Source organism: Miniopterus natalensis, chromosome X (assembly GCF_054644295.1).
Source record: "Miniopterus natalensis isolate mMinNat1 chromosome X, mMinNat1.hap1, whole genome shotgun sequence".
In the NCBI taxonomy this organism is placed as follows: Eukaryota; Metazoa; Chordata; class Mammalia; order Chiroptera; family Miniopteridae; genus Miniopterus; species Miniopterus natalensis.
The window spans coordinates 5,065,280-5,087,981 of NC_142103.1; the positions used below are offsets into that span (position 1 = coordinate 5,065,280).

Genomic DNA, 22,702 nt, shown 5'->3' on the forward strand with positions numbered 1-22,702 from the left:
AGTAAGACAATTCATCACAACAGCTGAGCTCTTGTAGAGCAAGGAGAGTATCGGCAGGAAGCAAGTGCCTCTTGGGTAGAAGAGGTTTTGTAAGTTTGCCCTGGGATACCAGGCCCATGGGAGAAAGACAGATATGCCATAACTTTTCTTTTCATTCCTGCAGTGCCACTGGGCATGCCCCAAAATGTAAACAATGCACAGAACAACTGTGTCTCTATACAATTAAATTGTTTCCAGAAAGTTGTATGTAAATCAAGTCCCATTTGAAATGCTCATGGGGTATGTAGTAAGGAAAAGAGCCTTTATTTCAAATAAAATAATTTGATTATAATATACATAGTCAAAGGATAACTCTCTAATCTATCCATGTGAAAGTCTGAATCTTTATACCAAATGTAAACATGATATCTACATTCTCTTTAGAAAGAATTGTTTGACCAGGGCTTGGTAAACTATGTTTTAATGTAATAGTGCCTCATTTGTGAGAATGTTAAAAATAGTTACATTTAAATCTGCTTACTTTGTTTTGCAAGTTTCTGAATAAGTTATTAGTGTTTCTTAAAATTTAGCTGCTGTTATCTAATGTGACATGATAATATTGGCTTCTAAAATAGAAATTTTTATTTTTTATTTTTCATATTTTAATCCTCACCCGAGAATATGTTTTTATTAATTTTAGAGAAGGAGGAAGGGAAAGAGAGAGAGAAATATCAATGTGAGAGATAAACATGGATAGGTTGCCTCCTGTACACGCCCCGACCAGGGATCTAACTTCAAACCGAGGGATGTGCCCTGAGTGGGAATTGCACCTGCAGCCTTTTGCTTATGGGACGATGCTCCAACCAACTGAGCCACCCAACCAAGGCTAAAATACATTTTTTTTAAAAAAATCTTACTCAACAGGAGTTGTAAATAACAGGTATGGTCATAAATATATTAAAGAGGGTTTATACATGTCTCCCAGATGCAAAGCTCTACTGCATTACCTATACTAACTCCCTATGTCTAGTTCAGCGTGGACCTGCAATGTCCAAATATTGACTCTTTCCCGACATGCTCTATCCGTTACTATGTTGTTAGGTGACTAAGTTATGATTCAGGAGCCTTACCTTGCATGACAATAGGGCATTATTTAGGGACATAGTAGGGCTCCAGAGGAGTCAGGGTTGCAGATGTTTACCGGGACTCTGTCTTTGGTTGGTTCCATGCATGCATCTCTGTAAAGACCGCATACTCTGGCATTCTTTGTAATAGTCATTTTAGTTGAGTAAGAAGATGCTTTTCTAGCTGTATTGCTAGCTAATATAACGGAATATGGTAAGGTCTCCAAATGCCATTCATCATGTTTCTTCCCTATATAAAAAGTGAAGTGAATCTTTACTGGCTTCACTGAATGCCAAGCAGTTGGGGGCAAGGGGTGGTTGACTTTCTTCTATAAACAAGACTACGACCGTCCAGTTCAACATACCTTTCAAGTCCTTGCTCCTTCCTTCCCTAGGAGAACCGCCTCAGTCAATCCATTTGCTTCCATTACACCTAGAGGGATTTGCCCAATTCATTAGTGTGTACTATAGGCAGCGCCCTCTCTGTGATGCGCTACACACCCAAGAAGGTGCCAAGATGAAAGAGCCATAAGCCCTGCCTTCCAAGAAGGCACAGTCTGGTCGCCCATCTTGCTAATACCAGACACACTGTGATAAGTGCTGTAATGGAAATACAAAAAGCCACAGGGGAACAGGACTAGGATAGATGCCTTCTGCTGGCTGAATATGGGATGGCCTCACTGAGGAGGTGTAATTTAACCAGGGACTTAAATGTGTGTCAGACTGGTTTACATCCTCCGAGATGCCTTTTCTCTCCCCTCCCCCAACCAAATAAGATTTCATCACCCTTAGAACTCTCGTAGTCCTTACTAGCTAAACCAGTCATATGACACTCATTCTAAACTTTCTCATATTGTGTTAGACTCTGTACTCATTTCCCTTACTAAATGATAAATTTCTAGGAAGCAATGCCCATATTCAATACTTCTATTTATCTACCTAATCAATAGCACAGGACTAATAACAATATGAACTTAAAATGTCATTTATGTGAGGAAAAAACTATTGATTGAATCCTGAAGATTCCATGACTTCTCAGTTAACCACTGCTACACAGTAGTATGCCAAAATAGTCAGAGAACAAAGTTAGTCAAGTTCATGATTACTGAGCTGGACGGGACTAAATCCAAGCTATGCGCTGAGAATCTCCTCGTTTGCAGGCATGTATAGTACTGAATAAAACAGACTATATAGTCTAGAAGCAACTCAAGCAAGCTTTTTGTCCTGTTTCCCCTAAATCACAACATAACCCTGTCCTACAGATCTTAACACTCCAAAGATAAGGAAAGGTGAACCCAAAGGTAAGAAATCAGGTTCCTATTTTTTTTTTCATAATAGATTTTATTCTCTAATTGTGTTATCTATTTGATTCTTTGTCTTGGTCAACAGTTTCTTTGCTCCTTCTCATTAAGAAAAAGAGGCTTAATTAATCGCTTTAGTGGCTAAGACTGTGTGGCCAACAGCTACCATTTGTTAAGCATCAGCTATGGGCCAGTCCCTAGTATAAATACTTTATGGGTAGAACTCAAATGCTTACAGCAATCCTGCAAGGTAGGTGAATATTTTCCTCACTTTACTACTGAGGAAACTGAGGCTCCAAGAGGTTAAATAATGAGACAGAGTTCCTCAGTTAATGAACATTGGGGCCAGTCTTTAAAGCAGGCCCATGTAATGCCATCTTTCTCAAATATAATAGATTTTGAACAAATATTGGTTCATTGATTGGCTGTTACCATTCTGATCACAAGTCTTTGGTTATAATCAATCCAAGGCAGGTGACTTTATGTTCCAACAGCAATTCTACAAATGCTTTATGCTTAATAGAAGTAAAACTATTGTATTATACACTATAGCTCACTTTTCTTAAACATATTTACATGAATAGATATTGCCAATTCATCTAATTAAGAGGAAAATTTAGAACCTCAGTTAAAGTTATAGATTCTGTCAGATGCTAAATTTCAAACATCCAACTAAAAATTACAATGTCAAGTCATTTCAAGGAAATAAAATAATCTGATTTTGTAGACTTACGAAAGCTGACTCATAACATTCATAACTCATGAAAATATCCAAAATCACATTTCAAGCGTTAGCTTCAGTGTTGTCTACACTATTTCTATGTGGAAAAATTTTGTATTCTGGGCTGAAAATTTTGTAACCCAACTGTTCCAAAACTTTAGTGTATGCCATCGGTATCCTCTGTGAAACTGGTTAAAGTTGGGAATTCCCAGCTGATTTGGTTGGAACACAAGAATATACATTTTAACAGGTATTCCATATGATTCTGGAACAGGAAGACTACACATATCTCCCTAGAGAAATCCTCCTGGAAGTATTCTCTACTAATTACTCTCTTCCCAATTTTCATTGCTGTCCTTCCCTAACTGGTTTCCCATATCTACACACAAGAAGTTGACTGTATATTACTTTTTAAAGATTTTTACTATTTGGGTATAATTTACATATATTAAAGTGCTCAGATCTTAAGTAGACAGTGATCAGTTCTGAAAAATGCATACTCATATAATCCATATGTAAGATATAGGAAATTTCTATCACCCCAGAAAGTTTCCTATGCCCTTTCCTAATCAACACCCCTCTACTGCCAGAAGCAACCACTGAACTTACTTATCAACATAGGTTAGTTTTCCCTATTTTAGAACTTTATACAAATGGAAACATGGAAACCTTATTGTATGTGCTTTTATTGTGTCTAACTTCTTTCATCCAGAATGTTTTTGAAATTCACCCATATATCTGTGTGTATCAGTAAGTCATTATATTTTATTGCTGAGGAGTATTTCATTCCATGAATATGCTGGTTGTTTACCTGCTCTCTCATTGTGGAGACATCTGGATGGTTTCCAGAGCTACAATGAGTGAAGCTTCGATAAACAATCTTTATAAAATTTTGGGGGGTGTATGTTTCAATTTTGGAGGAGCACAAACACCTAGCAGTGAAATTGTGAGGTCATACGGTTGATATAAATTTAACTTTTAAGCACTGAAAGTTTTCACATCATTTTACACTCCACCAATGAGAATTCTGAGGGTTCCAGATAACCACCAACATTTGGGGTTGTTAGTTATTTTCCATTCTACCTGTTTTTGTGTGTTTACAGTGGCATCACATTTTGGTTTTAATTTGCATGTGCCTGCTGACTAATGATGTTGAGTACTTTTCATGTGCTTAGGTGGCTATTTGTACATCTTCTTTATTGAAGCATGTTTTCCCTGTATTTTACTAGGTCTTTTGTCTTACTATTGAGTTGTTTACCATAGCGTCTTCTTTATCCTTTTAATGTCTGTAGCACTTCTAGTGATGCTCTCATTTTCATTTATCATATTAACACTTTGCATTTTTTCTCTCTTTTTTCATCTGTCTTGCTAGTGGTTTAAAATTTTATTAGTCTTTTCAAAAAATCATCTTCCGGCCTTGGTGACTATATCTGGTTTTTTAGTTTTTATTTGTTTGTTTGTTTGTATAAATATCTTTTTATTGATTTTAGAGGGGAAGGAAGAGGGAGAGAGAGAGAGAGAGAGAGAGAGAGAGAAAGAGAGAAACATCGTTCAGTGGCCTCCTGCATACACCCTGACCAGAGATCAAACCCAAAACCTGGGTCTGTGCCCTGACTGGGAATCGAACCAGTGACCTTTTGGTGCATGGGATGGTGCTCAGCCAACTGAGCCACACACACCAGGGCTCTATGAGCTTCTTGGATATTTCAGATCTTCTCTTATAAATTTTGAAAAATTGTTGGCCATATCCTCTCAGATATTTTTTCTGCTCATTTCTCTTTCATCCCCAGGGACTCCAATCAGTCATGTCAGATGGTTTGCAATTGTCCCACAAATATCAAACACTCTGTTTCAGTTTTTTAATTTTTTTATTTCTTTCTGTTTTTAGAGATACTTCCTATTCCCATGTTTCCAAGTCACAAATTCCATTGTCTGCTATATCCAGTCAACTGATAATCCCTTAAAAATTTATTTCTGATATTTCACATTTCACTTATAGTGTTTCCATATTTCTCTACTTATAACTTCCATCTCGATGCTGAAATTCTATATGCATTCCTTCACCTAGGCCATCTCTGGGACTGGCTCTATTGATGCTTTAGCTCTTGAGAATGTTTCTTATTTTATTCCTTTTTGTAAGTCTTTTGTTTTATTTGTTTATGTAAATTCTGTTTTAGTAAAAGCCATTATGTATAAAATAAGAGAAGTTGAGGTAAACTTTATCACTGTCCAAAAGTGGAAATACCTTTTCTTCTAGTAGGCCATTAGTATTTGGTTTGGGATCAATCTGCTGTTAGATTGCTCTGGATCTGAGCTTTGTTGTTGTTGCTTTAGTTATATTCAATTCACCATGGGTTTCACCTTATTTAAGAGCAGGATCACAACTTCTCTTTAGCAGTACTTTCAATCTGAAGTGCCTGGATAGTTTGTCTGTTCTCCTTCCCGAACCCCCTATTCCAGCAGGCTCTGTTACTAGAACCCTGGCGGGAGGGGGTCTTCTCTGTTTTATTTCTTGCCCATCACAGCAGTAGAGGGCCAATGGGGGGTACTCAGCATACTGAAGGTTCTCAGGGCCTGTGGGGTTTCTCTCAGTTATTATCCCCGCCATCCCTGCCCTATGCATCTAGATTGAGTAGAGGGGGGTGTCTCTCTCAGTTTTCCTGCCCCTTCTCGAGTGGCATATGACCACTGTCTCCTAGGCATTGGAAAGCCCAGACGTGTGGAGGAATTCGAATTCATATTTTCTGAGTTTTGTTTACTATCACATCTTAGACTTGTGCTTGAGTACCATTATTGCAGAAGTAATAGTACTCAATAAAATGTTAGTAAAATATCTACCAACTACATAATAGTCCAACATTCTTTGCATGCTTGAGGGATAATTGCACATGTGCTCTAGTTAAACCCAGTCTTCAACTTGGAGGTCAGAGCTTGTTTATGGTAAATTTTCAATGAAAGGTCTTTGAAGGGTCCAGGGACTATGGCTCCAGGATGGAGTATTTGGAAATTTCTGTCTACTCATATTTAAATGCTGGATGACAGATTGACCCCCTATAAAATTTTGGAGAACCTGGAGCTATATAACGCACAGAACCAAAACAGAAAAACTATAAAAATTGTATCAGCTTAGAATGAAGTATAAGTAAATAAGCCATTGTGTGCTGGATTATGATTCAAAAAACACTTTTATTTAATATAAATATTCTCATATAAAGATCCTCAACAGAGTTTGAATTTGCATGTTTTTCTTCAGGTTTTGCTGACTGTGGCTTTAGAAAGGATGATATGATATTAAAATACTGGGCAAGTAAAAGTCACTGTTATATTTAAAATATAAGTTTTCCTTTCGGTCTTCTTTTTTATATTTAGTTTTAAGAACTTGTTGAATTGGGAAGACATTTTTTATACAAAATTGAAATAAGGAATTATATGACAATAATATCATTGGGAAAAGCATAAAAAAATCACAGAACTTATATATTTTTCCAACCCTTTGTTGTTCACTGTAATGCCTTTTGGAACATGTTTTGTGGGCCATACTTCCAAAAATCTAAGGAGAAAGACACAGTCATTATTAGCTTTGTTTTACATTTTACTAGGTATGTTTCCCTAGTGTATCACAAAAAATGTATTGGCCTCATTGACATCTTACTACTTCTAGGGTAGATCTAGAAGGGCTCTTCTCCCAAGAATTAAATAGGGTGAATTTGTTCCACAGTCATTTCTTCCAAGCATCTCATTGTGTTTCATCACATAAAAAGTGATGTGATTATGGGCTTTAGTCAGAATGCTATTTTGCTCGTTTAAGATTCGGTCTTAGGTAGGTTGAACAAATTAGAGTTTCATATGAAAGCTTTCTTTATGTGCTTCAGTAACTCTTTCCCTTTATATAAGAGAAAATCTTCTTGGTGGAAAGATCTGCAGATCTCCCAGCACCTGTGGGGCTTGGACTAGCACCAGGCACCTTCCCCGAAGGCCAGGCTGTTGTTGCTGTGCCTCGTTATGGGAGGGCTCTGCATATTTCCCAGAGAGAACGTTGGTGTTGTAGTTATTCAACATTTCTAGAAATTTGACACTGAGTAAAATTTGCCTTCATCTCCCACTAGAATGCCTCTGAATTAAAAACAAAATAAAACAAAACTTGAATCTTCTTTTTGCTAAGAGGAAATGCGGTAGAGTGGACAGGACACAGGTTGTGGAGGCAGACTCTGGCACTCCCTAGCTATGTAATGTTGGGCAAGTTATTTAGTCTTTCTGAACCTCACTTTCCCCATCTATAACAACTGAGATAAACATAATGCCTATCTTGCAAGATTACCTAAGGATTAGAGATCAGGTTTGTAATGAGTGCGGCACTTAAACACTCTCTATTACGGCAGCAAAGCATACTGTTCAAAGCAGGGGCTCTGGAACCAGGCTGTTTGGGTCCACATCTTGCCTCTGATATATACTCGCTGTCACTTGGACAAGTTGCTTAACTTCCCTATGACTCAGTTTTTCATCCAAAAATTAGGGATAATAATAATACCTCAATGTCAGGCTTAAATTAATTAATACATACAAAGGACCAGCATTTGACACATAGATTATTTGCTATTATTCTTTTTTATTCCAGACAGCCCAGGCCAAGCTGGCTCAGGAGATGGGAGAACATTGGAGGTCTCAATTGTATATCAGTAACTTTTCATTAGTCTACGGTAGATGGAAGGTTCTGGCTATTTTTGTCCAGATATGTGTGCAGATAAAGTTGGCTTTAATAACATATATCAACAAGAAGAATAACAGAAATAGCAACTACAGTTTATTGTGTGAGCACTATATGCCAACTACATGCTAAGGTCTTTACAATTATTAACCCAGTCAGTGCTCCTAATTACCCGAGGATGTGGGTACTGTTGTTATTTTCATCTCAGAGTTGAGGCAGCTCAGGAACAGAGAGGTTAATTAGCCTGCTAAGGTCATATATCTAACATGCTATGGAAACAAGATTCACACCTAAATTTTGAGTTGCAGAGCCCATGTTCTTAACCACTCTGCCACATGGCTCAGTGCCTTCTGCATTAAGTGGAGAGCCTGCACGGGGGCTTCTGGCTTCCTGTTATTTCATGACTTTTTCAATCTGATGGAGCAACTGAATATGATGGACAAATAATGCTATGGCTTTGTGATAAAGTTCCATGGTCATTGTATTCTGATTAGTAGTAGATTAATTAAATTCAAAGAGGTTTCATGTACATAGATCTCTTATTTAATAGACAAGGAAATAGAAGTCCAGAGTGTAAGACAGAGTTTTCCTAAAGCCCCAAGACTAGTTGGTAGGGGAACTGAGACTCAAATCCAGGATTCTTGTTTTCATCCTTCCATTAAGACTATAGCTTGAAAAGTGGAAATGACAGGTTATCTTGGACACAACTAAATACTGTTTCTAGTTATCATTTGCAAACTCATTAACAAACGTTGACTTATTACAACGCCTAGCCTTTATTTTGCAAAGGCAAATGAAAGCTTTGTCCATTACCAATAATATCAATATTTTTGCAGGGTGGAGCAAAGGAGCTTCAAGCTTCCTGGGCAAGTAAAAGTAAATACCACTGGAAGTGCACGCCAAATATCCTTAGTTAGAAAAGAAGCCATTATATTATCAATACACTTTCCCCTAAATGGCATTTCCTCTGCTGCGATCACAAACACCATCTGCAGCCGGCTCCTCTAAAAGGTAAAGACTTGAAATTCATAATATCTGGCGCTGGCAGTCCTCATGCTGACGAATCTCACAGCGCAGCTTAGGAAGAACGAGAGTGCTGTTTCTAATGCAATGCGACATGAAGGAGCTGGCCTTGACCTGCGTTCACCTCTTGCTCTCGGGTTGGTGGTTTAGGAAGCTGTATCCCTCAGGAAAACACCGTAGCATGGGCTTCGCTACTTTTTACTTGTTGCTTTTCCATTAGCAGTGACACAGTGTCCATGCTTCTCGCCATAGACCGGGCAGCTGCCTTCTCACCCTAATGTTGGTACAGTGTCATTTGTGTAGTCAAGGTGGTCCCCTTAACTCAGGAAATGATAAAATTGGAAAAACACAATAAGTGACAAATTGCTCTTATTTCAGATACATCCTTTCCAACCCCATCAAATCTCATTATTTATTTTCCCGTAGTTCCGGTTAAATAGACACTCTGTTCAAACTAGATGGCCCCTGCCATCTAATGCATTTGTCGAAATTAAGACACCAACACTGGTACATTACTATCAATTAAACCCTAGACTTTATTTGGATTTCACCAGTGTTTCCACTAATGCCCTTGTTATGTTCCAGGGTCCAATCCAGGAAAACACGTTGCATTTAATAATAATGTTTTAGTCTCCTGTTGTTTGTGACAGTTTCTTTGTGTCTTACTGTTCCTTGGCTTGGACTGTTTTAAGAATAATTCCACATGGCTCATGTGTACCAAGGATAAGACCACTGGCTATTCCAGCAACTCACCTAGTTTCCAAATTCTGAACTGAATTTGTACGGGACATACTTATAAAATTCTGCCCAAAACCCACCTTAGAACTAACCCCAGCCCCTAAAACCCCATAAGTACTATTCTCTAAGTCTTCCCTTTTGAGCCACCACTGAGACTATGTCAAGGGAGTATTTTCTTTTACTCAGCATGTTTCACATGTCCAGCTTTTTATGACCAACAGGTTTCTCTGGTGGTCTTTGTGTTGGAGCTTTGACAAAGGTCCATGATGATTCATTCATTCAATACATGCAAGAATCCCTTCTACAACATCTGATAAGTGTTTAGCGGGTCTGCATGAACCCTGCAGCCCCTATGTGAACACTTCCAGTGACAAGGTACTGATTAGTTCCCAAGATAATCCATTCTGTCTATTTTTGGACAGCCTTTATTGTTAGAAATGCCTTCATTAAAGTCAGCCCTAATCTGCTTCCTTGCAGCTTCTCACCATTAGCCCTCTTTCTGTTCTGTAGAGAATCAAGATAGTACATGGAAAGTAAACACCTATAGTTCCACTCAGGTGGTGTGGAGGGAGTCAGACACACTTGGCTGGTCCAGCTCTGTTCAGATGGTATCACTTGATGGCTGTATGCATTTGGACATGTGACTCAAACTCTTCTCTCCCGGCCTGATATGATATTATTGTGAAAATGGAATGAAATAACATAGGAAAGTACCTAGCACGCTGCCAAGTACAGAGAAGACTCTTAATAAATGATAGTTGGTGAGGATGATCATTTATGTTGTATTATACAGGGGTGGGCAAAAGTAGGTTTACAATGGTGAGTTTATTCTTAAATTATTATTTATTAATTAATTATGGTATTATTTATTTGTAGTATTTCCATACAAACAACTGGAAACCTACTTTTTCCCACCCCTGTATTATTATATTCTTTGCTCTTCCTCACAGCAATGAATTCTACTTCCCCTCCTCATTAACTAATTTCCTAAAAGACTTGATTTTATTTTTCTGTTGACCTTTTTTTTTTTTTCAAGGTTTAATTAAGCTGTTACTGAACAGAAGAGAAGTGTTAAATAACCTGAGAAATCAGTTCCTAACATTCATGAATCTCATATATCGCCAACACATGAGATTAGTCATGGCAGTGGATGGGAGAATTTGGCAGGGATTAGCGAGTACCCCCACTAATCAAAAGAATATGCAAATCATGCCCCTGCTAGTAGCATTGATCTAAATCTCCATGGCAACCCCAGGGTTAGCTATATACATGTGAAGAAGTGATTTTAAAGCTGCAAAGCATGATAGAAATCAGTGTAGCAAACATCAAGGGAGAAAACTGAAAAGTATCCACACTTCTTGAAGAAATTTGCCCAACTTTCTACAAATTTAGTAGTATCTTTACTTACCCTGAGACCCTACTACTGAAATGTGAATTTGGCAATGATATAAACAGCCAGAAAAGCAAGAGGAAGTAAAAAAAAGTCAGAAACAATCCACAAAATATATACTCCATCTACATGACCAAATAACTATAAATTAGGATCATCTGCATGTCTGTGTGTAGCAGGATTGTCTGCGTTAGTATTACAGTTCCAGCACTTGTTAGCTGCATGAACCTAGGCAACTTTTTTAACCTCCCTGTATCTTGTTTTCCACATCTATAGCATGGACGTAATGATAGTTCCTCCCTCATAGGGTTGCTGTGAGAATTAAATAAGGTAACATATCTAAAGTGTTTAGAAAAGTGCCTGGTCCAGAGTAAAAGCTCGCAAAAAAATAGCTGCAATTATTATTATCACTCTCTTGTCATTATCATTTCTGCTATTTGCTTATGATGTTGGAATATGAACTGCATTTCAATTTTATACCCTGTGAAGAAAGTACAAGGCTAGAAAGGTTATATTTTCCATTTTCTAATTTTGTTTGTGCTGGTAGAGACTTGGAAATGTCAGCACTGGAGAGCTTTTATAGGTATTATCATTTTCAATTTCAGTAAAACACTTAGGAAAATGGTAACTGTGAGTCTGGTTGAGTCACAGGATCCACCCAAAGCCACATTATAGTTTAAACTCTCAACAAATCTAGCAGCAGGCGGATGTCTGTAAAATGTGATGTGATCAAAATTGAATTAGTTTACCTCTGAAACCAAGTCACCTTTTGATCTAATTAATGTTCCCGTATATATGTAGCTTGGAAAAACAAACCGAGGCCCCTGCATCCTCATGGACCAATTTTCTTTGTGGTCTCAGCTCATTTCACCTTGTCTCTTTCTGTTGGCTGATTAGGTTTCTAGTCCTAGCAGGATAATTGCGGTAATTCAAGTTCGGATTTAATTTTCAGTGCTTACATTTGATGGGAGATTATTCTAACAGATTCTGGGCTACTTCCCTTATGAGGTCAAAATTGTTGCTGCTCTTTTTTTTTTTTTTTTTTTAATGCAAACAAAACTCCTGCCAATCACCACCCAGTGGTTCAAAATCTTTTGGAGGCAGTCAAATGGGGCTGAAAGGGAATCAAACTGAGAATCAGAAACCTTGGGTTTGAAACCCGACTGACCTCCTCTGGTAGCCGACTCCTCTTCCTTCACTCCAGTGTTTAGTGTGTTTTTTTGTTTTCAGTCCTATTTTCCTGTGCACCTTTTTTTGGTAAGCAATTGCAACTCCTCTTTGGTATGAGGTAGGGCCTAAACTGATTAATAAATAGATTCGTTGTTTGATGTTGGTGAGAAACAGTTTTCTGTTCTGTAAAATGGAGCTAGTTGAAACCTACTCTGGCTACCTCAATAGTTCTCATGCAGATCAAATAAGAAGATGGTTATAAAAGGGCTCTGTCAAATCTTACAGTGTTATATACTTGTAAACAATTATTTTAATATCAGAATATGGCTAAAATATGGACTAATCTAATTACTAAGCTGATTTAACTTTGCCCTTCACAAAAAGGCAATAGTCCCCAGCTAATAGTTCAATGCCTGAACTATAGTTCTGTTTCTAGTTAAAGCATGACCACACTTCAACATGCATTGGACACGAACCTACTCCTATCAAATGGACCTGTCCTGCATTTCATTGCTCTAGATGTCTACTGTCTGCTTTCTAAACAGAGAAAGGGAGAATTGGCTAATTCACTTAGCCATGAAACTTCATTTACTGAGCCTCTATCTGTCCAGGTGTGAGGATCCAGAGACAGAGTCTTAGTCCCTGACTTAGAGAGTTCACTGTAGGCCTGACAGAGAAGTAACAGAAATGAATATTATAAATTCCTAATAGCTAAATGTACAGGGTGCTGTGGAGCTGAGAAGAAGAAACTGTCTTTACATGGGGATTGTCAGGGAAGGTTTTCCCAGAGGAGATAGTGCCTGAGATAAATCTTGAAAAGTTTGCTGAGTGGGAGGGAATAGAATTTTCAAAGTTACAGCAGTTGGAATAGCTAAAGGGCAGGAGGGGTATTTGGGGGAAGGTGAGTACCTTGACATGTCTGAAATACAGTGTGTGACAGGGCAGAGTGACAAGAAAGTCTGGGACAAGATAACGGGGGGCTTATAAGTAGACAGCAACTGAGACTTGTTACAGGGCATGACATGATCAGATTTGTCTATTAGAAATGTAGCAGTGAGTAGAGCAATTCGATCACAGGTCAGAGAGGAAGCTATGATGAAATTAAGGCAAGAAATGAAATAGAAATCAGTAAGAGTCTTAGCAATAGGAATTTAGAAATGATATTAAGAAGGTAGAACCTGCAGTATTTGGTCAGTCCTTTGATATAGGTGAGAGAGTGAAGAATTCAGGACAATGCCCAAGTTTCTGCCTTGGTTGAAATAGTAGATGAATCCAGAAAGGAGTAGGATAGAAGAAACAACCTTAATAGCCACATGGAATAAGAGATGAGGAACCAGTTTGGGAGTATTAGTTTAATTTTGGATTTTTGTTTGAGGTCTTGAGTGTTTGAGGCATTTGGATAGAGCTATGAATATCTAGACCTCAGAGGAGCTATATGAGCTGAGGAAAGTGCAGGGGAGGAAAAAATTTTTCTCAACCCTCTTAGGGTATGTGGCTGGGTCTGAAAATTAAACAGACAAAGAAAAATTAACAAGAGAAAAAAAATATTTAATAGAAGTTTCACATGACATGAGAACCTTTATAAGAAAGTGAAGGCTAGGAGAAACAATATAGACCTGAGTATTTTCATGCTAAGTTTGATGAAGGATGGGCAGTCTGTAGAAATATGATAGGCCAAGGAGTACAAAGCAAGAGCAGTAAACTGGGGAAACATGTTAGCATTCTTCTCAGTGTCCCTTTGTCTTGAAAATAATGATACTCATTTCCTCTGTCACATATGAGGGTTCTACAACCTGTTTCAGGGAAAAAGGTAAGAGGGGAGGTCCAGGTGACCTTCCTGCTTCTGCTGCTTTGTCAGACTCTTTCAGTTTAAAATGTTCAGTATGCCAAAATGCCATATTTTGGGGTAGCACATCCTGAAGCCCATCAAAAGCAGTGGAGATTTTGGGAGTTGTTACAGTAGGAAAGGTAGTTATTTCCTGCACTATTCACGAAACTGGGTCCTTATCATATTTCAAGAATCAGCGAAATGCCATCTCCTTTTAAAGGCCTTCCCTGACCTTCCGGTCTCAATTAGTCTCTCCTGTATTACTCTTGAATAGCATCCTGTCCTTTTGTTTCATAGCAATTATCACAATCTATAACTACATATTTATATTACTTGCTTACTCTCTGACTCTTCATTAGACTATAGTTTCCATGCGAGCAGGATCCCATCTCCCTTGTTTACTGCTGAATACCTGCAGCTAAGCCTGGCACAGAGTAAATGTTCAAAGAACATTCATTGAATGGATGAATGAAGAGTGCAAACCGAGGGAGATGGGATTGAGGGACAAAATTCGAGGGCATGAGGCAGAATCCTAAGGAACTCAAGTGGCTGGTAAGAAGAAAAGGGACTGGAAAAGGAGACTAGGAAGGAACAGTCACATCTAGGCAGGAGGAAAATCAGAACACATCTTGGAGAAGCCTATAGAAGAATGTCAAGAAGAGAGTAGTGAAATGCTGTCAAAAGGGTGTGTGAAGTAATGACTGAGAAGCAGTCATTGGCTATAATAAAATGAAGGTTGTTGATCTCAGTGAAAACAATTTTAGTGCTATGATGGAAGTAAAAATTAAATAGGGACTTCTAGTCAATATGTTGAACTAAGGTATTGCAGAAGCCCCCATCCTTCCATAAAAACATAGAAATAGTGAATAAAATATTACCTTAAGCTTTTGAAAATACTCGAGAAAATTGTGTGTTAAAACAAAAAAGGAAAATCTCCAGGTGATAGAAACAACACAACTATTCAAAGCCAGTGCAAAGTGCAACAGTTCAAGCTAAATGACCATCAAGTATATCAGAACTGAGCATATGCTCTGGGCCTTAAGCTCTGATACAGGGCCCTGAGCTTCCTGCATAAAGCTGCAAGTCAGGAAGTCCTGTTAAGTTCATGATAAATGAGGATTCAAAGTCTAGGGATATAGATGATAGGCAGAGTGCCCATTCTGGGCCTAGAGTGTAAGAAATTGGAACCCCACATATAAATTTGTACTAAAAAGTTGCAAATTAAATAAAAAACTGACCTGGATCCAGTGAAAGCCATAGAGCACTGGAGTAGAAAGAACACAAAACTGTAGAGATAGATAACTCTGCTATCCAGGATTCACATGGGACTTCTATAGAAAACCAGTCTACTGCTGAAGGTGAGCCCACAGTCAAATTTACAGAGCAAGGAGAGAAACGAGCCACTGCAAGGAGAGTCAGTGGCAACAATAAACAGGGTAATTCATATTCCAGAAAACTTGTATCATCAGGCAATGTAAAAGAGACTTTAAATAAGTATCTTCATAATGTTCAATAGGGTAAAGGAAGGAATAGAACTCATAAGGTGTGAACAGCATATTGTGAAAAAAAAAATAGACATATTAGAAAAGATGAAACAAATTATAAAAATTATATATATATGTATATATATGTGTAGATATATATAAAATTTTAGTATGTCATATATATTATTATACTGTATAATATATAGTATATGTGTGTATCAATGAAATAAAAACAAATTAAACAATAGACTAAACCCAACTGGAGAGGGGATCAGTAAAGCACCCAGATTCTACATAGAAAGACAAAAAGATGGAACTAGGACAGAAAAATAGGGAGTCATGAAGGAGGGCATGGGCTCTCACGTGCAGCTAATAAAAGTTTCAGAAGAGCGATAGAGATTTAAGGAGAAGCAGTAGATGAAGAGCTGATGGCTAAATTGCCAGAACTGAAGAACCACTGAAGGGGAATGCAGCAGTAGGAGCATTTTTTAAATGTGTTTTCAATATATTCAAACACCAAATACTAGTTGTCCTTCTCCAAAAGGAATATTGCAATCTACGTAGCGGAATTACTTGGAGTACACACACACAACATAATATATATTAAAAGCAATGTGAATGGTGAATGTGGAGTAAGGAAGAAGAGATTGTAATTAAAGACAATCTTTTTTCCCCCAAGAACCTTGCCTCTGAAGAGTAAGAAAGATGGGACGGAAGCTGGCTGTGCTTGTCTGACGTGTTGTTTTATGCTGTATGAAGAGCAGAGTGAGCACAGCAACCCTGTGTGCACACTCACGTGCAAATACATTCACAGAACCAGCGGTCTGAAATAGCAGGGGACGAGGGATTCTCCAAAGCTGTTCCATCCCTTCAAGCTACCCAGCAGCCTGTTCTGTCATTTCAAAGGTTGTCACCAATAGAGATGCTGTTTTGTGCTGTGATCTTGCCTCCAGAGGATCCCTCTCTCCGAATGAGCCAGTTCCTGTGTGTGGAGGGGAGGACTGACCACTAGCACTCATTAGCCCAGCACTAATGAGAGTCTCTGATTAACTAACTATTTTAGTGGAAAACAGTGACTCAGGTTGGGATATAAGAAAGGACAATTTTAATGAAGGAGAGGGATTAGGAAAACCTGGATCATAAAATCTTCTCTGGCAGGGCAGGTTCCTGTGGGGCCTCATAAAGGACAGAGAGCATTGCCCGAGGCCAGCCTGGAGTGTGTACACACGCACACAAACACACACACGGGTACACACACTGTGTTATTTTGTTTCTTCTTATAGTGAAATAGAGAACTGTTGTTTCTCTTAGTAATTCTGTTAAGTTTTTTTTTTTCAGAACACAGGATACCACGATTCTGACAGAGAAAATAGGCACTGGAATTTTAGAGGCAGAAAGAGAAATGCTGTAAGTAGGAAGATATTTTAAATATGTTTTCAAGATATCTAAATACCAACCAAGTCCTAGTTTCCCTATTCAATAGGGATATTGAAGTCTACATAGAAAATTACTAGTATTATCAGGCTTGGACAGTCGTTTCCCCATAATCTTTAATGCATTTGTTAGCTTAAAGTTTTTTTCATGCATCCCTCAGGGCATAGCAAAGTACATGCCAAATAGTTCTCAGTAAATCTTGACTGATTGACTGAATAAATGAATGAATGAATGAATGAACGAGCGAATGAGTGAGTGAATGAATGAATGAATGAATAAACAATTTGACCCAGGGCAAATTTATTCAACTACTCTTGTCTCAGACCTCTCCTCTAAAATGAGAATATTAATTGAGCATCAAGACCCCTGATAGGAAATCAGTTTATAAAAATTGCTTGAGGTATGAAAGAGAAGTTCCAAAATGATTTCAATCTGTTGATTATACATTTAAGCTGTTGTCAGAAGGGAAAAGTTAGAGCAAATCTGTTAGAATAAATACTAGAGAAATCCCTGATTGCAAAAGGATAGTCATGGGCTCCAGGCATGGAAGTGCATACACTGTGGGTAATATTTTTCTCTCTTTTGGCTGAACTCAAGCTTCCTGTAGCTGAAAGCAAATGGCACAAAAAAGCTTACAACGTGGAAAGAAGTTTTCCCTGTATGAAAAGAACTGAGAGAACTGGGAGTGCTTTAACCGCTTGTCTCTGTGAAGTAGTGATGAAGGTAAAGGCTAGGAAGTGTCTTTTGGGCCTCGGTGTTCTAAAGCTCTTGATAACCTGAGTCAAAGCAGGTCCTGGTGTCCATGTGCTCACTGGGCTGAGGATCCCAGAATGACATTAAGCAGTGATTTATAATCATTTAATTTTAGTGCAAAACATAGCAGTTTCCTTTAAAAATCACTCTAAGAAGTTATTAAAAGTGTATGAACTATGCTTATAATTAAACATAGGTCATATCTGTCCTTTTGTGTTCCATAATTCACTTTTATTAAGAAAAAGAAAGAAAAAACTTAACTGAGTTGAAAATCATGCTATATTCCCCATCTTTTTCTGTTACCCAAGCCTAGGGACAGCCGTATCAGGAAGCACACTGTTCAGCGACCCAATTCCAGACCCGGTGCCAAAAAGGAAAAGTTGTATTTAAAGGCTGGTCTTGTACACATAAAGTGTATTGGCTGAGGATCCTTGGCTTAAATAGTGGCACTGTCACCTGTGTACAGGCCAGGAAACCATAGATATAGCACTTAGTCTTTCTAGACTTTACTTTCCCCATCTGTAAAATGGCAATAGTAATAATACCTACCTTAGTGGTTGTAAGGATTAAAGAAAAATTGTTACAGTGCTGAACACTGTAATTGCTTGTGCAATTATAACCACAGAATTTACTGAGTGCTACCACCATTGAAACACAAGATTTGACCCCAAAAATCTAAAGTAGAGTGGAGAGTTTAAAAACCATCTAAGTGAATGGATAGAAAATAGGTAGAATATTACTCAACAATAAAAAAGAATGAAATATTGCCATTTGCAACAACACAGATGGATCTGGAGGGTATTATGCTAAAGTGAAATAAGTCAGGCAGAGAAAGACAAATACTGTGTGGTTTTCTGTATATGTGGAACCTAAACAAAACAAAACAAAACAAAACAAAAAAAACAGAAACAGACTCATAGATACAGAGGCCAAAGAGTGGAGGGCTGGGTGGAAAGGTAAAGGGGAATATAGTCAGTAATATTGTGATAGGTTTGCACAGTGACGGATGATTACTAGCAGTAGTAGGGTGATGACATAGAAAGGAATAAAAATGTCAATCTGAAACTAATATAACCAGTACAAGATTGCATACCAACTATACTTGTTTTTTTTTGTTGTTGTTGTTATCCTCCCCTGAGGATATTTTCCATTGCTTTTCAGTGAGAGTGGAAGGGAGAGAGAGAAAAACATGGATGGGAGAGAGATGCATCTATTGGTGGCCTCCCACACGAGCCCCAAGTGGGGCTGGGGATCGGGCCTGCAACCCAGGCACGTGCCCTTGGCCAGAATCAAACCGGGGACCCTTCAGTCCACAGGCCGACGCTCTAACCACTGAGCCAAAACGGCCAGGGCAAGTTTGTTTTTTTTAATCTACGGCACCTGCACAGTTCTCAGGTGGCTTGTGGAATTCTCCTTTGTCTTCTCTATTTCTCAGAATCCGGAGGGCATGCTTTCCTCTGAATTTAGCAGGTTCTACCGCCCAAATCCTGGTTGGTGTCTAACACAAGATGTCTTAAGATTAATACTAAGGAAGCACAGGAGTATTTTCCTATTACCTCCCTGCTTCTTTAAAACATGGCAAATCTTGATAGGAAATTAGTGAATCAATGTCATTAGCAAATAGGAAATCAATTCAAAGTCCCTTGTGCTATCTTAGAAGCGCACCCCCACATGCTAAGTAATAATGAACATTACATCATTTGCAAACACTGCATTCCCTTCTTCACATCCTCAGTTCAGGTCACCTTCGTCCAGAAATCCTATTTCCTGAAACAGCTTAGATCCAGAAAAATTACTGATTGTCTGCTTTTGCCGTAAATCCTCCATCATTTTCCCCCTAGCTTTTCATTTAGATTACTTAGTTCACTGGGCAAGAAATGAACCCAGCATTACAGACATTTTGCCTCTGAGTCTTGCAAATTTTTAGTCTGCCGTAAATGTTCATCATAGAAACACACCTCATTTATGTTTGTTAGCCACCAGTCAGTTCATAAAATAGCAACTGCTCTTTCAAGATCTTCAAATATTATTGAATAAAACTGAATCAGCCTCACTTAGAGAAGCTGGTTTTTTTGTTGGCTCTGGATGCTGTGTCACCAGTGAGGCAACCCATTTGGTTAAGAATAAATTTATTGTATCTAGAAAGCATTTCCCACACGTTGGACAAGAGAAACTTTAGAAAATGGCTGTAACTGCCTTGACCCACATGCTCCAAGTTCACCCAATATTGTCTTCCAAATTCACTATCTATCTCTGTGCCCCATAAGGACAGAACCTTAAGCTTTCTCAGTAATGGTGTTGCTTCCCCTCTGTCTGGGACCAATTCTTGGTTGTAGTCACGGGTAATATAAATAGTACACAGTGTAGTTTTTATGAAAGAATGAGAGCCTTGAGGGGAATCAACTCACATGCCCACCAAGATAGATAGGTTTCTGTTCTATTCATAAAAGCTTCTATAGCAGAATCAGCAATCATGGTATTTAACAACCCTCACTGAAAAGACTGTTTTCCTTGTACAAAACTTAAATCTCCACATATTGTAGCTTAGACTCATTGCCTTGTGTTCTTTCCTTATGATCAAGAGAGAAAACTCAACAGCAACAAGGAAATATTTCTCTCCAGGTTTTCTTGATTAAATGACCAAGCAGGTAATCAGAGGCCTTGAACTCTTGATGTTGCAGCTGCTATGACTAATTAGATGGCAAAGAACTGAATTCATTGATATAATTAATACCATCAGGGTGCTTTATGTTTTTAATGTTCATAAATTATGACTGAACAATGAAATTTTTATGTGGGTTATAGGATTTTTCTTCTTAAAGGATCCGAATTAATCAGTATGTTCACAATTGATTTTAAATATAAACCAGAGGTGGCTTCAGTAAATTCTAGAGCTTAAGTATTTAGAGAATGATCTCAAAAGGGGACATAATGAAGACCAAGCCATCATCCTAGTGCAATGCAAGCCTAGGGTTCCTTGGCTTTTCATCCTGAATGCAAATCAGAAGAGGCAATCAATTGCTAAAAATTGGATCTGGAGACCTTTGTTTCTGAAGCATAATTCCCCCAAATGATCTGACTAGGATAGACTCATTGCCTGCTAATAAATGTGTCAGGTTATGTTGCAAAATACAGTCATCACTTTTTCTGTCCCTGGAATTCCAGTGTGAGATTGACAAGAGTCCCTTAAAATGCATTTTTCGTTTTGCATGAAGTTAAGTGGCAAGAGCCTTTGCTAATGGCTTTTCTCTAATCTCCTCATTTGTATATCTATCCAGTCATTTCTCTGGGCTTTTGGTGTAATTAGATAGACCACAAAAGGTGGTCCTTGCTGCCCAGTCTCTTAAATACCCCCTCTGCTGCCCTACTCAGTTACTGGTGGGATCTCAGTGTTGCTTCACTTTGGTGCTCTTGAACCTGCCTCCCGTTACTCCCTTTGAGCTCATCAGTGTTCTTGACCTGGTGACTGGTCACTCAGATGTCCTTATGGATGGGCAATGAAAAGAAGGGCTGGAGTCTGGGCATTTGGTTTTGCATGTACATCTATTCTGAAAAGATCTGGAGGAGGGGGGGAGTCCAGTAAAGACAGTGTAGTGGCAGCTACAAGAGAGAGCAGCCCTATTATTGGGGCATCCTTTTTGGCATCAGAAATCAAGTAAAATAGTAAAACAGCCCTGTCTGTTTGAAGGTACGTATGTGAAAGCACCATTCTCTGTAATATTCTTGAGCTCAAAATTCGTTCTTTTTCTCCTGCAGATTAAAATACAGATCAGGGAAAGGACAGGCCTTGTGAATAGAGTGAGGTGAGCAAAAGGTCAGACTTGATTCCTGCATTGGAGGGAGAGAGGCTGCCTGAGCTTGAGGAGCAGGAAAAAAAAAAAAAGAAAAAAAAAAAAGAAAGAAAAGAAATAAGTTAGGAGATTGCGGAAAGGCTAGGGCTTAATAAGGAGGATCGGCTCTGTATTTCCCCAGTACTGTGTATGGCGCACGACTCTTGCTCTCTGCTTGCATCCCAAACCCGGACGTAAAGATGAGGGGGCGTAGAGGAAAAACGGGGTTCCGACGGCGCCAACCAGCTCGAAATAAAAAGTCAGCAAAAACCACTGGGTGGCAGCGCGGTGCGCGCCACAGCTCTGCAGGGCCCGCCGCCCGGAGCTGGGCTGCCTGGAGCTCGGGCTCCCGAATGGCTACAAGTGTTGCCGGGCGAACCTCCTCCCCGGGGGGTGAAGGGGCTGTGCCGCGGGTCCGAGCTGGCGGCAAGCGAGTTAGGAACTTGCTGGGGACCCCAGCTGGCCGTTACCCTGCCCACTGAGAATCGTACAGTGAGGAACAGCCTCCCCTGCCATGCCCGGCTACAAGCACCACCCCCTCCACCCACCACCCCTGCTCCTCCAATGCAACCACCTCATCCTGGTACCTCCTCCGTCACTGCTCGTGCCCGAAGCTCTTTTGGGGAAGAGGAAGGGAGAAAGATTTGGGGATGGGTCAGTGCTTAAGCCCCTACAGGTGTTAGCCCCAGCCGCCGGCCGGGGGCGTGGGGGGTGGGGGGTGGGGGCGGCTGCCGGGGGAGGGGCCCTCGGGGAGGCGGCGGAGCTGGAGGAGCAGGAAAAAAAAAGCTATTCCTGAGGGTGCTTGCAACGGTGGAATTCCATTGCCGAGAGCGTGCCGCGCCCAGACCAGCAGCAGCAGCAGCAGCAACAGCAGCAGCCGCCGCGAAGATGCACGGCCATTACCTGTTTGATCCCCGCCAGAAAGCTGGCACCGGCCAACTTTTCCCGATTGTCACCCCAAGAAGTTGCAAGGACTAGTCGGAGGCTTGGAGGGGCCAGGGTGAGGGCGCGCTCCCCCCTCGCGGTTGCCCCTTCCCCCTCCTCCCTCCTCCCGTGCTCCCGGCCGCTCTCCCGCCCACGCTCTCCCTCCGCCCGCCTCCCTCCTCCAGCCCCCTCCGCGAGGCACAGGGTGGGGGGAGGGGAGGGGGTGCCGCCAAACTCCGACCAGAGCCACTTGGACTTGCACAGTGTCCTCGGGGCGCAGGGGCCGAGCGCACGCAAT

General features: G+C 39.8%; 1 protein-coding gene across 1 annotated transcript in view; it reads left to right on the plus strand.

The window, feature by feature from the left end:
• The window catches only part of FGF13 (fibroblast growth factor 13), a 420,448-nt gene that overhangs the window by 329,813 nt on the left and 67,933 nt on the right, over positions 1-22,702 (plus strand). The gene's annotated exons all lie outside the window — the stretch shown is intronic.